Raw genomic sequence first — 18,385 nt, 5'->3', positions numbered from 1 at the left:
CCCAGGTCGAGCCCCCCCACTGTACAGATTAGAGACTGCCCCAGGCTGCACCCCTCTGCCATACAGATTTGTGACTGCCCTGGCCAGTGCTGCAGAATGCAGCTGCACAACTGTGCTGTGTGGTCTGAGCTGAGTCACTTTTAGTTTTGGGTGGGTATAGCCAGATCTTGTTAGGTTCTGGCATTTTTTAGAGTATCCTCTACCATTGGCTTTAATTTCTCTGCTGGTCTATTGCTTTGTAATCAAGGCAGAGCAGAGTAAACTATGACAGAGTCATCTCTATAACTTTTCTAACCACAGAAACCACCCCCACCCTGGTCCACTCTGGACCTTAGCCTCTGGTTCTATCCCTGCTTGCACTGATCTGCTCTGGCTGCTCAGGACAAACCTTTTCTGGTGATCTTCCAGATTATCTTTGGCTGGTAAATTGTTGTACTTCTAATCTTTGTGAATTTTACCAGTCAAGTGCTATTTTTGAGGCTGAATTTAATAATTGGTTGTGAGGGTATGAGAGGAGCTTGGAAAGTTGTGCATGTGCCTTTTCCACCATCTTGGCTCCACCCCCTAGATGACTTAAATTTCATCTAAAAATTGTCTATATCCTTTGATTATTTATTGATTGGGAATGATTTGTATGCTTATAAATTTGACTTACTTCTCTATGTATTTTGGAAATGAGGTCTTTATCAGAAAAGCTATCTGTAAAAAAAAAAAAATTGTTTCCCAGATTTCTGCTTCCTTTCTAGTCTTGGCTGCATTGGTTTTGTTTGTGCAAAAACTTTTTAAATTTAATGTAATCAAAATTACTCATTTTGCACAATCCTTCACTCTTTAGTCACAAAGTTGTGGGGAAAACATTTTCTAAAGCTTGAAGTAATACACATTTAGATATTAATTCATATTATATGGCTATTGAAATTGATCTTGGAGATTGTGAACAACTTTTATCTAGTCCCCTAGAGTGACAAGTAAATAAAGGACAGTTTCCATGGCATTCTGGCAAAACAATAGCAGTTGGGCTTTCAAAATACTCTGTTAGAGCAAGAGAATGAGGTCTTCAAAATCAACTTCATATCCAAAATGTGGTCAGAACTGTTTCAAAAGCAGTTCTTAACCTGGAGTCTGTGAACTTGTTTTAAAATATATGTATATGTATATGTATATAAATGTATATAGTTGTATTTCAATTTAATTGCTTCCCTTTATAATCCCCTTTATTTTATTCACTTTAAGACACTTTTTTTTTTTTTTTTTTTGAAAAGAGGTCATTTGCCAGACTATCAAAGGGATCCAGGGCACAAAAAAATTAGGAGCCTCTTTCCCAAAGGACCTTCATAGCACAGATTTAGTCCTTATTGCAACACTGACCCCTTGGCACGTGTTGCCAAGCACAGACAAAAATCAGCAGATATACAAGAAAGGAACACATTGACACTCTCCACTGCTTTCCTAATAAGCACATCAGGGAAGACACAAAGACAGACCTATTTTTGAAACTTTCAGAGAAACCAAAAAAAGTGTCACATGGTTATACTACCTTCTGTGGGCAATCCAAACCACCTCAAGTGCAAATATTTGTTAGTATGCAAACTTCTTGTATTCCCAGCATCTAGCACAATGCCTGGCACAACAATCAATCAATGTTGGTTGATTAACCTAACATAACTTTATTGGCCCTCAAAAGGACCTCTCCAGAAATACAATAGTACTGCTCAGCTTTGCTGTGATTGCTGACCATGGTGCTAATAATAATTTTTTAAAAAGCCAACCCCCAAACTGACAACTTTTGCTAATTACATTTTGGCTCAATTACTTAATGCCTCAAATACATTTTCAGAGAAAAATCCCTGGATACAAAATATTACTTCAGTCAGTCATTCTCCCAAATCCTTTAATAATGGAGAATTTGAAAGGAAAAAAGCCTATTAAGAAGAGGGAGACTGTTGATCTAAATTGAATATTCCTCCTATCTCACACTCCCCTCATTTATCACACACTCCCCTTTAGTTATAGCTATCTCTAATTGGGCTGCCCTCACACAGTCCCTGGGAAGAAGTTAAGTGAAGACAATATCCTTTACATGAAAAGGAGTTAATCCAAATAGAGCTCTGTTTAGTATTTATATGAATATGATCACAATGGCATTATAACATTTATCAGTGATCAGGGCTCTTTTGGGAAATTACAAACACAAAATTAGTCAAAAGATGCTGGATCCTAAATAACAATTCACTTCAGTCCAAGTAAATGAGCATGGAGGCCTTCAGCACTTTGTCTTCAAGACTGTATTCAAAATAAATACTTGTTCCTTATGACTCTAAATAGTAATATTAAAAAAAAACAAAAACAGTTCCTTCCCTAGGGAGAGCTTTTCTCAAGGAACTTAATAGGGGGGATGACATGAAGATTTCTCTGAAATTACATTTTGGATGGCAGGAGTAAATCAGAAGTTTCTGTTTGAGAATTAAATTCAATACAACATGCAGCTATCTAATCCTGTATTAGGTTCAGTGAGGGGGATAGAAGGAGCCTTCAAAGAACTTGAAGAAACAGCTGATATTAAAAAAAATTAAATAAACAAATTATATGATAATCAAGGCCTTGGCTGTATATCATGGACTAAAAATTCTGTAGCATTTCAGTGAAGGGGAAATTCAATGAGAGCTTGAATAGTTGGGGATAGCTTTATGAAGACTATGGGACTTGAGTTGAATCATGAGCATAGGAAGTGGTGGGGCTTAGCATACAATAGAGTACGGATGTAGCTGAGGTCCAAAGGTATCAGAAAATGGAATGTATAATTTAAAGCAATCTGGAAATAACTTTTTCCTAGGTGATTGATAAGAAAAAATTATTTTATTGGCATTGATCTATGTTCTTCTGGGGCAAAGTAGGTTGCTTTTAATAAAGGAAATGAATTGTGTACCTCTACAAACCCTTAAATCAAGAAGCCATAGGGGTGATCATTTTGTAGCATATCTTTTTTTTTTGGCTGAGGCAATTGGGGTTAAGTGACTTGCCCAGGGTCACACACCCAGGAAGTGTTAAGTGTCTGAGACCAGATTTGAACTCAGGTCCTCCTGACTTCAGGGCTGGTGCTCTATCCACTGTGCCACCTAGCTACCCCTGTAGTATATCTTAAAAATCCATGCTTCCATCTGAGGACTACAATGTGTGAAATTCTACCATTAGAGATTAGTTTCATTGGGTTAAGATTCTCTTTCATTTCTGGAATCTTAGATCCTAAGCTGAGGCCATGCATAAGGACCATTCCTAAGTTGTATAGAGAGCCAGCATTCATACATCTTGTTTCCAAAGGAAGGAGCTTCTTTTCTGAGGTAGGTTGTGAATGGTCTTAGTTTGAGAATTATGGAAGTAAAAAAAAAAAAAAGCTTTCAGATCATAGGAGACAGAAAATAGGTTGTAGTCTTATCTCCTTCACTCTTTTTAATATAATAGAGGGTGAGATTCAAAATCATTCTGGACCTTAATTTTTACCATCTCTAAAATCTAATAATAGTATGTGGCCTGTCTTCTTCCTAAAGGAGCTTTAAGCTTTGAGAATAAGATAATAGGGGGACAACTAGGTGGCACAGTGGCTACAGCACCAGTCCTGAAGTCAGGAAAACCTGAGTTCAAATCTGATCTCAGACATTTAACACTTCCTGGCTGGGTGACAAGTCACTTAACCCCAATTGCCTCAGCAAAAAAAAAAAAAAAAAAAAAAAAAAAATTAGGCATTAAAATATAGTAGTTTTTGATTTATTATTCAGATTAAAGTATGTTATAATAGTGGTAGTTGTTATTTTTTACAACTAACAAGCAGTTTCCAGAGAAGGTCAAAAATTAGGTCACTAATAAGGCTAATCCTGTCCCCACTCTAGTGGCAATGTAGTATTTCCTTAGTTAAATACTACCTAATATTTATAGCTAATATAAAATAGCTAAATGCACTTTATATCAAAATTGGAAAGCCATTTGGTTGGCTTCTTAGATCATCCTATATCTGAATGGGAATTCCCTCTATAACATTTCTGACAAATTGTTGTCTAGCCTTCCCTTGAAGACCATGATGGGCATTCATACTACATGAAAAAGCCAATTTCATTTTTGAAAAACTCTTCTAGACTCTAGAACTGTTAACAAGATCTTTATATTGAGCTGAAATCTGCCTCTTTTTAATTTCCATTTGTTGGAGGCAAAGGACAGCCAATGAAAAATGCAAACCAACTAATTTTTGTACATTTCTAGGAGGGATAGGTTTCTGAACTTCTGATCATTGCTCATAGCTAGACCTGATGCTTTGAAGATGACCTCTATTGGGTCAAGTGAAGGAACTTCAAACTCTAGCTGTGGCGAAATATGTCTCCTTATCTTGGTTAGAAGTGAACTGGACAGATCTTATTGCCAATCTAAACTTTCTAGTGTTACATTTCAGATCTCAGCTCTCTAAAAGGCAAATTGAAGAAGTGGATTTATCACTAATCCATCTCATATATAAACCTTAGGCTAATCTGTCTAATTCAAAGTCCCAAAACTCTTGATGCACTTTAAAGCTTTAATAGCTTAAAGCAATGAATACTTTTAGCATGCCCTGTATGTATTTTCAACATAATACACCCTAATCAAAACCAGTCAATAATGCTTCATTTTAAAAGTTCAAACTCCCTAGCTTCACATTTAAAATCATTCATAGTCTGTCCTCAATCTTTCCTACTATACCCAACATGATCCCTTTATTAAAATTAAGTTGGAGTAAGATTATTATTATAGCATAATCAGTTCTGATTAATGTGGGTCTTTTTAACTATGAGATGATTCAGGCCAATTTTAATGGTCTTGTGATGAAGAGAGCCATCTACACCCAGAGAGAAGATGGGGGGAGGGACTGAATGTGGATCACAGGATAGTATTTTCACTTTTTTTGCTGTTGTTTGCTTGCTTTTTGTTTTCTTTCTCATTTTTTCCCTTTTTGATCTGATTTTTCTTGTGCAGCAAGATAATAGAAGAATTGCACATGTTTATCATACACTGGATTATTTGCCATCCATGGGAAGGGATGAGGGGAAGGGAGGGAAAAAATTTGGAACACAAGGTTTTGCAAAAGTGAATGTTGAAAATTATGCATGTATATGTTTTGAAAAAAAAACTTTAATAAAAATAAACAAATAAAATAAAATTAGAAGCAAGTAGGTGGCACAGTCGTTAGAGTCAGGAGAATCTGAGTTCAATTAGACCTCAGATACTTCTAAGCTGTGTGACCCTAGGCAAGTCACTTAACTCTGTTTCAAAAAATAAAAATAAGTTGAATCGGTCTTACTGTCCCTTCAAAAGTTGTGTTTGCTTACTCTGCTTTTGCTTGTAATACTTTCCCTACCCATATAAATCTAACCTTTTCATCAAGGCTGGTTTAAGTTCTCCCTCCACCATGAAGCCTTCTTTGATCATTCTAGTCTACTGGGATCTCTTCCCCTGAGTTCCTATAGTGCTAAGTATTAGTATCATTCCTTTGCTATACAGCATATTCTTCCACATATTCTTAGTTATCTTTTCATATGTATGCTTTATTTCTCTAATAAAATGCCTAAGGGCAGGTGCCTTTTATTCAAGACCTTTGCTTGGTGCTACTCACTAGTTGGCACCCTGGGGATGTGGCTGGCCTTCAGGCACTTAGCTCCAGCTAAGGGCCCAAGGTTGCTCTGGGGTAAGTGACCAACTTCCAGTGCCTCTCTTAGGATCTCAGGGCAGCTGACTGCCACTCACCCCTTGGCTCTGCCTTTTTTGGTTGGGGTCTCATATTAGCATAGATGTAGTGATTCTTTTTTTTTTTTTTAATAGCTTTTTATTTTCAAAACACATGCAAAGATAGTTTTCAACATTCACCTTGAAAAACTTAGTGTTCCAAATTTTTCTCCTTCCCTTCCCTCCCACCCACTCCCCTAGACAGTAAGTAATCTTATATATGGTAAACGTGCAATTATTCTTTAACATCTACTGGTCATCCTGCCATCTAGGGGAGGGGGTGGGGGGGGGTAAGAGGTGAAAAATTGGAACAAGAGGTTTGGCAATTGTTAATGCTGTAAAGTTACCCATGTATAAATCCTGTAAATAAAAGGCTATTAAATAAAAAAAAAACAAAAAAAAGTGCAATTATTCTATACATATTTCCACATTTATCATACTGTGAAAGAAAAATCAGATCAAAAATGAAAAAAATGAGAAAGAAGAAAAATAAGGCAAGCAAACAACAGCAACAAAGGTGAAAATTCTATGTTATGATCCACATTCAATCTTCATAGCCCTCTTTCTGAATTCAGGGGGCTCTCTCTATCACAAGTCTATTGGAATTGGCTTCAATCATCTCATTGTTGAAAACAGCAAAGTCCATCAGAGTTGAACACCACATCATCTTGCTGTTGCTGTGTAAAATATTCTCTTGGCTCTACTCACTTCACTTAGCATCAGTTCATGTAAGTCTCTCCAGATCTTTCTGAAATCATCCTGCTGATCGGTTCTTATAGAACAGTAATCTTCCATAACATTCATGTACCACAATTTATTCAGCCATTCTCCAACTGATGGGCATCCACTCAGTTTCCAGTTTCTTGCCCCTACAAAAAGGGCTGCCTCAAACATTTTTGCACATCTGGGTCCTTTTCCCTCCTTTAAGATCTCTTTGGGATATAAGCCCAGGAGAAACACTACTGGATCAAAAGGTATGCACAGTTTGGTAGCCCTTTGGGCATAATTCTAAATTGCCCTCCAGAATGGTTAGTTCAGTTCACAACTCCACCAATAATGTATTAGTATCCCAATTTTCCTACGTCCACTCCAACATTTATCATTACCTTTTCTTGTCATCTTAGTCAATCTGAAAGGTGCATAGTGTTACCTCAGAGTTGTCTTAATTTGTATTATCTAATCAATAGTGATTTAGAGAATGATGTAATGACTCAACTTTTTTTCTTATTTTATATGGTTCAAGACTTAAGTCTATAAATCCCCTTCTCAGAACATGTTGCACAAAATAAATTCATAGAATTACAAAGCAAGTCAATTATAATGAAGTAGTTTTGTGGTTATTCAGGCATTTTTCAGTCATGTCCAATTCTTCATGACTCCATTTGAAGTTTTCTTGGCAAAAATGCTGGAGTGATTGGCCATTTCCTTCTCCAATTCATTTTACAGCTAAGGAAACAGACACAAACAGGGTTAAGTGATTTGCTCAGGGACATATAGAAAGTAAGTATCTGAGGCAATATTTGAATTCACAGTTCAAATTGAATTGTGCCCATTGAAATAATTACCAAACGATAAAACAAAAAGAAAAAATTCAGTTCTTAGGTTAAGAAACTTGAAAAGGTTGTGACTTCATCATTCAACCAAACATCAGGGCTTGTTTTCCTATCCTATTTAGAAAAGGATCTCCCCATACACCTTCATCACATTTGCTCACAATATTTCTCTCAAGGTCAGATATAAGATAATGCTGCACAAATTTTAATTAGAATAGTAGCAATAAATCAAAGTAGACTAATATCAATATACTCAGCATATGCTTTCCTAAGCCTGTGGACTATGCAATTCCTACATCAACCTCCCAACATCAGGCTGGACAAAATCCTGGAAGTTAAGATTTTGTCCCCAGTTGGAAATGGTCAAGGTCACTCATCCAAGACTTTTTTTTTTACTAATGATTTGTATTGTACTCCTTCCCTTTGTAATGATACTTGCAGGAACTCAGAGTCTCAGCTAATCTCTCCCAAAGGTATCACAATCTAACTATCTAAGAAAGTATCTGGGTCTCCAGCTGCAATCCTTCTTACCTATCAGGTGTCTCTGTGTGTGAACATGTGTGTGGTTATCTTTATATAACACACACAGACACATGTCCCTTTAATATTTGGCAAGCATTCCCACCAGTGAAGAAAGGCACTTTGCAGGTTACCATGAACTGAGTGCCATTTTCCCAATCCTTTTCCCCAAACCAACAATAATAGCAACAGTAACAACAATAGCAACAGAATTTATAGAGTGATTTAAGATTCATAATGTGTTTTAAATGTGCTTTCTCCATTTTATCCAGCAACAAGATTATTAATGATCAATTCTGATGGATTTGGCTCTTTTCAATACTGAGGTGATTCAGCCTAATTCCAATAGACTTGTAATGGGACATGCACCCAGAGAGAGGACTATGGGGGACTGAATGTGGATTACAATATAGTATTTTCAACTTTTTTGTTGTTGTTTGCTTGCTTGCTTTTTTTTTTCCTTTTTGATCTGATTTGTGTGTGTGTGTGCAAGTATGATAAATCTGGAAATATGTATAGAAGATTTACACATGTTTAACATAGATTACTTGCTATCTAAGGAAGGTAGTGGGGGAAGGGAAGGGAGAAAATTTTGGAACACAGGGTTTTATAAGGATGAATGTTGAAAATTATCTTTGCATATATTTTGAAAATAAAAATCTATTATTTAAAAAATATTAGAGAACATAGGAAAAAATAAAATATGCTTTCTCATTTTGTCCTCATAATCACCCTGAAAGACAAGTGCTATTATTATCCCCATTTTACAGATAAGAAGAATCTCCAACTGTGCTTTTGCAAATAGTAGATGTTCCTTCCACCCATCCAAAATATTAATAACATTTTTGTGTCTTCCAGGTTTAGCAGACAGGCAGGAAAATGGGAGCTATTCCAGTTCTTGATGACCTCTCCTCCTTTCATCTCCTGCCTTTATATAGGGAGTGGAGATTGCCAACCTTGGGATCTGGAAGGGCTGTGTGATAATGTCTAACCTGTCCCTATGCATTATTAATTTCTGCATCTCCTCTTCTCCTCTAACTCAGTCCTGAGCACTGGGTTTGAACTATAGTAGATATTCAGTAAATGGACTTGCTTGATTTGTTAATTATAAAACCAAATTGCTTATGGCATCCTTGGATCTTTAGGGAGTAGATCGTGAATTTGCGCACTGTCATTGTCAGGGGACACAATCACTAGGCAGAAAGCCAGCGTCTGAAAAGGTTCACAAAATTGCTGATAAACACTGGATGCTTACTTCATTACCTCGATGGACCTGTGATCTCATAGATTTGAATACTCCACTTCCCAGGGCAGCTCACAGCTCCTCTATGCCTTTGCATTTTCTGCTATTGCCCCTGAACTTCCATAACCTCTCACAGGGGACTTACCCAGCATGCTGGAGGACTTCCTTGCTTCTTTTAATATTTTGAGGATGTCAGCATGATACCTAGGCTGTCCATTCATCCTACATCCTTTTCTGGCCATATATGTCTTTGATAATGTCACAGATTTGGAAGCTTTGTTTCTACCTTTTAGAAAAATATAAAACAACACTGGAAAAAGAAGATAAAATAATAGCTGCATTTACATAGAGCTTTAGAGTTTGCAAAATGCTTTACAAGTATTACCTCATTTTATTCTCACAACCCTGGGAGGTATTGTTATTAGTATTCGCATTTTACAGATGAGAAAACTGAGATAGAAGTTATATAACAGCATTATATAGTTAATATCTGAGGCAGAATTTAAACAAGTCTTTCTAGCTCTAGAGGCAATGTTCTATCCATTGTATCCATTCAAATACAACTAACCCAGACTAGGAAGATAGTAAGTCCAGATGGGACTTTTGGACAAAATTTAACACTTGGGAGTAAGTAGGAAAGAATAGAAGAAATAAGGGAAGAGATAGCTTCAGTTATTTTCTCCAATGAGAAAGGAGGGAAAGAAAAGGAAAGGAAAGCTGAGAGAAAAATAAACTGATAACAGTGGTATGACAAGCTTTCATGGGAAGCAGCTACCCTGGCTACACTATTTGGCAAGAATGGAGAAAAACCCTATCAAGGAACCCAGTTCTAGTTTTTGGAGAATTCAAAAAGGTAAGTTTAAGAAAATTGTCATCCAAGTTTTTCAATTGTGGGCCACCTGATCAGAAATCTATAAAAGGTACATAGATTTACTTGTTTTCAGCTTTGATTAAAATTGCTATTAGAACCTAACAAGCTAGTATGACTCCTGGAAGTAGTTGGTTCTTTAATAATTGTGGAGATCAGGTGGTGAGTTCCTGCTAGTCTACTCATTCATGTGTGTTAGTTAATTAAATAATTTTTGGGGGGGAGATGTGCTAAAAATCTCAGGCTGCCAAAATTTGACTTGAAGGCTACATGTAATAACAGGAACCTAATACTTTTTTATGAGTTCTATCTCCTACATTCTCTAGCATCCCCTCAACTTCACAGTATGTATTAATTTTTACCCTCCTTGAGAAAGGGTAACTGAGGCATTTGTTTAATGTTTAAGCTTGTCACAGGTCATACAGGGAGTCAGCCTAGAAACCATCTCCTGATTCCTTACTTGTTACTAAGCCTTGGCTCATGTCCTATTGGGAATTGTCTCTCCCTGCCTCTCAGAGGCCCTATTCTGTTCCCTTAGAAGCCTGCTTTTCTCAAGTAATATTTTTCGAACCACATACAACTTGGGCAGCCACTGAAATAAATGGATACAAAATTCTCAGTGGGTCTTGTGGCACAGTGATAACCAAGGCCAGCTTGGGAAAAATTTTAAAGCGGATAAATGTTTTAAGGGAACAAGGTTGGGTAAAAGAATTGCTAAATGATGAATAGTCACTTTGGCACAGATGCTCCAATTCTCTCATACTGTCCACTGTGCCCCTTTATAGGTCTCTCTTTCCTGAGCAGCACCTCAGGCCCCAAATTCTCATTTCTTCAGGATTCTATTGTCAAGATGGAAAGGTTCCAGAAATAATTCTTCAAGATGTATTAGTGACAAATAACTAAGTTCCCTCTAATTCTCCTTTAAGAGAATTCTAATTATATCAGGAGTTGATACTTAAATCTCTAATGTTGGAATTTCAGGTTCTGGGACTCTGCTTTTGGGGGGATATATTTGGAACAAGTGTGGCAGGAGTGGGAGGGGGTATTTCTCTAGTGCTCCTGACATCATAGCAATGAGCAACCTGTTCTTAAGATTAATCCTGTGGAAAACCTCCAAAGCCATAAAAAGACTACAGGGATACTGGTGCTTTGAAGATTTATAATATAACTCTGTAGTTTTTAAATTATAGTTACATTTTAGGCACAATAATGATGGGTAGGACACCCAGAATCAGCAGACTGAGGCACTGATTGGAACATTAGAACTCAACTGCAGGAACTCACTTTTGAGTAAGGACCTTCTTTATCTCACACATAGTATGAGTGATAGTTCTCATCTTCCTCCATAGCATGGTTATAAACACTGCCCCTGTCTCACTCATCCCAATCCCCTATCCCTTTTGTGTATGTGTGTGTGTCTTTGGAGGGAAAAGGACAAAGAGATTGAGAGTATAAAAGTGACTAATGTGTCCTATGCATTCTAAGGCTGAGGGTGACACTTTTTCCTTGTTATTCCCAGAAGGAGAAAATTTCAGGTGCCTCTCTATTAAACCAGTGGTGTCTGTGTGTATATATATTGTGTTTGTGTGTGCCTGTGTCTATGTGCATTCTTGTTTTCCACAATCTGATAGCTCCCCTGTGAGAGAGTCGGCAATACTGTCTCCCTGTTCTTCCTGGGGAGCATGTTTCCCCAGAGAGTTCCTAGGAACCAGTTACAAAGCGTGTAGCTCAGTTTGCTCTAGTAGGCACATAGGATTAGTAGAACAAATCCAGTATTGGGAATGCCTGTGAAGAAAGAGTTAGGAAGGGAGGGGAAAAAGAGACTGAGAAAAAACAGCATCTCTATGTCATTTTTTCTCTTCTGTAATTTTTTCCTTCGTATCATAGCATAAGGGTGTATCACAGCAACAATCTTATATTTAAGCTGAATAGTTTTTAGATAAATGGCTTTCAGGACAATTGATTATTGATGAAATGACCTAGAGTCACTTTTTGATAGATTAAAAAACTGGTCAGAATTATCCTTCTGTCTTCCTCTTAGTTCCTTCCACCCTGGTCTTCCCAATCAGTCATTCCATCAGTCAAAAAAAATGAGATCAAATCAATTAGACTGGAAGCTCAGAGAAGGTGCATAGGTGGTAGTTGTGTTGTTGAAGATGTAGGGTGGTACCCAGACTAGTGATTCTGGAGAGAGAAAGCATGGTTTGGATTCTGCTGCCAATATCTACTACCTTTTTAACCCCTGTCAAGATATTTAACTTCCCTGGACCTCAATTTCCTTAATGATAAAATGAAAGGGGTTTCTAAGATCCCTCCCAATTCTGGACCTATGATTCTATGATCTTAAGATTATATATTTGGAATTTGAAGCATGAGTAGATTCTCTTCTAACCCTTTCAATCTATAACATTTCAGCAACAAACATTTGATCGATATTTATTGAGGGATTGATTTGTTGATTATTGAGTCCCTACTGTGTGCTCAATTAAATTAAATGTTTATTAAGAATCATTTACTAAGAAGCCCTAGTGATACCAAGGAAGGTAAGACAAAGTCCTTGCTCTCATGAAGCTTATAGTCTAGTACAGTACAATACTCTGCGTAGTACAAAGCTACATATGCAAAGAATAATAGAAGGAACCAGGTGCCTAGGAGAGGTTAATTAGAGTGACCCAGAAGATTCAAGGATCTTTTTGAATGGAAGGAAAAGGGAAAGCCCCTTGGAGGGGGAAGCACTCTTCAGTCAGCAGCTGCACTATTCACTAGGTTTGGGGGGGAGGGCTAAAATATTATAGCCCTCTTTTCTGATCAAAGACAACAGTACTTAGGCCCAATTTTCTCATCTGTAAAATGTACACATCAATGTAGTCATGAGGATCCAAATGAGATAATATTTTCAAAATGCTTTGCAAACCTTCCTGATTCTTCCCAGTAGTAGTTTAGACCAATGAAAGGACAGCTATTGAGCCATAGTTGAGCAATTAACTTGACCTAGAATAATACCCAGTGAATTTTGTGAAGACTTTCCCAAGAGGGGAAAATGGCAAGACATTCTAGGTTTAAATTGTGAATTACCCTAACTGTATTTGCTTCCTGTTTGGGCCTCACTGCCATAGGACTTTAAATTCATTTTCACTCTTTTCTCCACAGACTCTTTATATTTTTAGGACAATGCACATCAGGTTTTGGGGGGAATATTTTATAACTACTGTTCTTGCTATATTGAATAAATTTTCTAAAAACTTTTCTAAAAAACTTACCAAGTCTACTGTCTGATTGTTAAGAGAAACATGCTGGTGGGGGCCTGTGAGCTACCATATTAGGAGTATAGCACCAGTAGCAGCCAATCTTTTATGGACTTACCCTGCCGGTGCCAATTAGGGGAGAGAGTATGTAGAGAAAGTGACACATGCCCAGTCAACACATCAATAAGCATTTATTAAGTGACTACTATTGCCAAGCACTATCCTAAGCACTGCAGACAGACACTTGATGTAGCCTTGTCATTTTATTGAACTGATTCTCAAAGTAGTTCTTTAATCTTAGAAGGGATTATTATCCCTTCTTGACAATGACCAATGGGAAAACCTGGGCTAGAGAAGTTAAGTACTTGCCCAATGCTATATGGCAAAATAATGACAGAGTTCCTTTTGCTATAATTCTTTTTCCTGATTCAACACCTGGTATCTTGTGCAAAAATCAAGAGTTGGTAAATTGCCAGCACTTAAGGTAGGGTTTAACTTTACTGCAGTGTGAGGCTAGCAGGCCACAAGACAATCCCTTGTCTTGTTTCTTCCTTCCTGCACATGTTGAAGGGTCTCATTTGCAATGTATTCATATGTGTTTATGTTTATATGCAAGTATGTTTGAATGAATACATAGATGTGTTCAGTGATATGTTAACAAATGTTTAACAATTGGCTCTGAAAAAAATATAGACATGATATAATTTTAAGCTTGTATTATATATGCTTTAAGTCTAGGCATGAACAAAATAATAAATCAATCCCTGATTTGTAGTGTGTAAATGCCCACGTTTAATTTTTTAATTTTAATATATAGTTTCTTTCATAATCCTATGCATTTTATTTTATGCATTTAAAAATATTATTCTGAGAGAAGACTTCACTAGATGATCATAAGTATCTATGACACATGCACAAGAAAAGAGATACCCTTGTCCCTAGTGTCTCTAGGATCAAATACATTCCATTTTGATATTTAAAATTCTTCCCCACCTGGAGCCATCCTATCCTTCCACCCTCCTTATATATAACTGCCCTAAAAGGCAGACCTAGTAGGTGCAGCCCCATTGACTTCTTGGCTGTTCCTCTCTTTGTAGTTATTGTCTCCCATCCTGGAACACCTTTTCTCCTCACTGCCACCTCTTATAACCTTGATTTCCTTTAAGACTCAGTTAAATATACTTTGTCATATTTAACATGTATTGGTCAACCTGCCATCTGGGGGGGGGGGAAGGTGGGGAAAAATTGGAACAAAAGGTTTTGCAATTGTCAATGCTCAAAAATTACCTATGCATATAACTTGCAAATAAAAAGCTATAAAAAAAGACTCAGTTAAGTGCCCCACTTCTTCATGGTCTTAGTCTTTCCTGACCCCTTTTTGTCCCCAATCCCAGCTGCTAATAGCTTCCTCTTGAAATTTACTTTTTTACCTATTCCATACACACACACACACACACACACACACACACACACACACATATATATACAAAAATATGTACACACACACATGTTCCACCACCAGTCTCCCATTAGAAGATAAGCAAGAATACAGGCACTTGTTATCTTTGTCTTTGTACCTCCAGAACTTAGAGCAGTTCTTAGCTCAGAATTGATGCTAAAGTCTTGTTTATTCATAATTATTTGCCTATCCATAAGACAGATAAGTAATATGTCCTATGTCCTTCAAATTTTCCTGTACTATCTCTCTCTATCTATAGATGATCCATTTGTGCTTTATCTTAGCAAATAGTATAAGGCATTGATGCCCCATTTCTGTAATTCTGCAGTCCAGTTTTTCCAATAATTTTTTAACCAAATAATGAATTTTTATCCCCAGTTTCATGTGCAAAAAAAGAAAAAAAAAATGTGATTACTGTGCTTACTAAATGCTTGTTTACTAGTTTGATTATTTGTTTAGGTGGGTGAGGCTCAGAAAATGAAAGTGTCTTGTCCAAAACCACATAGTTAGTTGGGGACAGAGCCTGGATTATCTCCTGGATTTCAGAGTAATCTTTCTTTCCCTACATCCCGTTCACTGATTTTTCAGCCTTAACCACATCACAAAGAACACAGTCCACCATGACTGAGAATTTATGTTACTCTGAGAATACAAGGAGAGACAGCTTTGGGAGCTTCCTGCCATCCCAATGGGAGGGCCCTGAGTGCTGTGAATTAGACCTTCATCTTTTCTTCCCACCTGCTCATACCCTGAGAAGCTGAAAAAGGGGAGGAGGGCCTTAGCCGGCAGTCAGAAATGTCTCGTTTAATTGTGATCCCTTTGGAACAAGGAGCATTTGAGTTAATGATGTCTCTAGAGATAAGGGGTGTCACAGGCTGTTAGTGAAAACTCTTCTGGAGCCCTGGCTGAGAAGCCAATTTCTGACTCAGAGCATTTGCTGCCTCCAGCAAAAGTCTGCCCAGTGTATGCTAGATGCTGCCCCTGCAGATCGCTCTATGCCCGATTGGCAGGGAGGCAACACTGTAGCTGGAGGCTCTAGTTGGGTGGCTATTAGCCAGGTTCACCCAGTTCTGGATGCAAGGAGAGACAGGGATGGAATGGGAGAGATTTAAGAGTGAGCCCCAGTGAGACCCAATGTGGGTTCCTGTCTCACAGGGTACCTCCTTCATTATTCAGGGAGGGCTCTGTGCTTTCCTGCCTCTGTCTTTGTTCCCCTTCTCACGCTGGCAGGGATGGGTTACTGCAGCAACTGTACTGCACCACTGCATTTGAGGGCCTGGTGCTAGGAGGGGGCCTTCTATTAGGAATGGAGAACAAAATCCTGCATCAACAGATACAATATTTCCCATGCTAAGATAATATGGATCCCAGAAATCAAAGCAACCAAGAGTAGCTTTTTCCTAATAGGATTTCTATATGAAAAATCTTTGCAGTGTTCATTCTGATAGATGAAGGGCCAGAGCCCAGATTATGCTGAAGGAAGTGTCTGATTAGAGTTGGTCAGCATATTATTTCCTAAGAAGCAATTTGGGCTTTCTTCTTTTTCCCCCCTTTATGGTCACTCCCGAAAGGTTTATTACTTGAGAAACCATCTGTATTGGCTCCTGGCTGAAACTTAATAGCCCCAGAAAGCACCTGGTTATAACTTAGAGACAAAACCAAACAAACCAAAAGACTGTCAGAAAAATCTATTTGACCATTTTCAGCGGGAAATACATAAGAGAATGTGTGCCTAGCGTAGACAATTCAGGAGTAAGTCAGGAAGAAATAATAGTGAGATCAGAGCAGAGATAGGACACAGTGACTGTCACTAACTAATATTTGTCACCAATCAAGCAAATTTCTTCAAGTCTCTGCCTGTCCTTTGACTGCCCTATCTTAGCTCTTGTCATTGATCTTCCCCCTTGCTATTCACTGAGCACTTATTAAGTATTCAACATTATTCTCTACCCTTTGAGGGGGGCAAAGGAACATAAGATAAAACCTTTGCTCTTAAGAAGCTTATAATTCAATTAAATAACTGAGTTTTATAGACATAAAATGATACAAGTTTTGGATGTTAGGCAGCTAAGTGGCACAGTGCCAGGCCTAGAGACAGAAAGACTCCCCTTCCCAAGTTAAAATCTGACCTTAAACACGTATTAGTTATATAAGCCTAGGTAAGTCACTAAATCTTGTTTGCCTTAGTTTCCTCATCTATAAAAATGAGCTAGACAAGGAAATGGCAAACCATTCTAGCATCTTTGTTAAGAAAAACCCAAATGGGGTTCATGAAGAGTTGGACATGACTTATAATGTCTGAGCCCAGTGGATGTTAAGTATAAGAACATTTCTCCCACTCTTTAACTTCAATTAAAGTATCTAGAAAAATGTTCAAATATTAATACCTCTTTGAGTTTCAGAATCAGTCAATCAAAGATGTAAAGTAGGTATGAATTGAATGAAAACAGATGATTCAGCAAAGGAAATGTCTTATGACTGCAGAGAATTAAACTACCTTGTGGGGCTTGGAAAACAACACAGCAAGCTAGTTCAAAATCTGGCATTCCAATACCTCACCCTAGTGATGGAGCAGTTCCAGCCAAGACTTTGCGAGCCAGTGGATTGGGGTGGGAGAATAGAGAGGATCTCCATCTCCTCCCCTCATCTCAACTTTGTTCAGAGTAAAATCTCTTAGCCTTCAAAATATTGGGAGATTTGGACTTCTCATTGGTGGCAGGAAAGTATCCCCAGAGCAGCAGAGGCTGATGGCAGCATCTGCAGTAGGAGCTGAGAAACTTGATAAAGACAAATGAGCTACACTAAGAAAAGACAGTTTCGGGACTCTACAGGAGCATTGGTCTGTGGAGCCCAGCAGAAAATAGAATTTCTTGAGGGGAGAAAAGCCCTGGGGTATAATTACTAGTATCATTCCCATTTTTACAGATGAGGAAACCAAGGAGACAGAATTAAGTAACTTGAATAACTAGCTTTTAAACCTGGATTTGAAGTCCAGTCTTCTTAACTTCAGGTCCAGTGCTCTATTAACTATGAGAATTAGCTGCCTTTATGGAAGAAGCATGACTAGAAGGGAAGATATGAATAAGGAATCCATCAGTATGGCAGTTTGGTGTAATGGATAAAATGACACACCTGAAGTTGCACCTCATTTATAAAATTGGGATGTCCCCTGTAGTATCTACTTTACAAGTGTAATTGTGAAGATCAAATGAGGTAATATATATGCAAAAATATTTTACAAATATTAAAAATGACACACAGAAATAGCTATAATTTTGAGGAATAATAATATTGAGCTATAATTTGGATGAGGAAGGAGGGAAAATTCCTGATTGTAGCAGTAAAATTGCTACCATTGACAGGTATGTTTGTGTTTGATGGGCTCATAAAAAGAAAACAGCCTGAGAAATGGAAAAATACTTGAGATATAGTGACTACCCACCCCTTGCTTCTGGATAGACTATATCTAACAGCCCTATATATGTGTTCTATTACTGAAGAATATCATAAGAAGAATACTCTATCACACATTTACCATGTCCATTGTCTGAAAGACCTTCCTTTTGTCCCTCTAAACCCCTTTTATTGGGAGCAATTAGGTGATACATTAGATAGAGCACTGGATCTGGAGTCTCAGAAAGGCTCATCTTCCTGAGTTCAAATCTGGCCTCAGACACTTATTTGCTATGTGATCCTGGGCAAGTTATTTAACCCTGTTTACTTCAGTTCCTCATCTGTAAAATGAGTTGAAGGAGG

The sequence above is a fragment of the Sarcophilus harrisii genome, chromosome 2 (genome assembly GCF_902635505.1).
Source record: "Sarcophilus harrisii chromosome 2, mSarHar1.11, whole genome shotgun sequence".
Lineage (NCBI taxonomy): Eukaryota > Metazoa > Chordata > Mammalia > Dasyuromorphia > Dasyuridae > Sarcophilus > Sarcophilus harrisii.
This window is presented reverse-complemented; position numbering follows the sequence as displayed.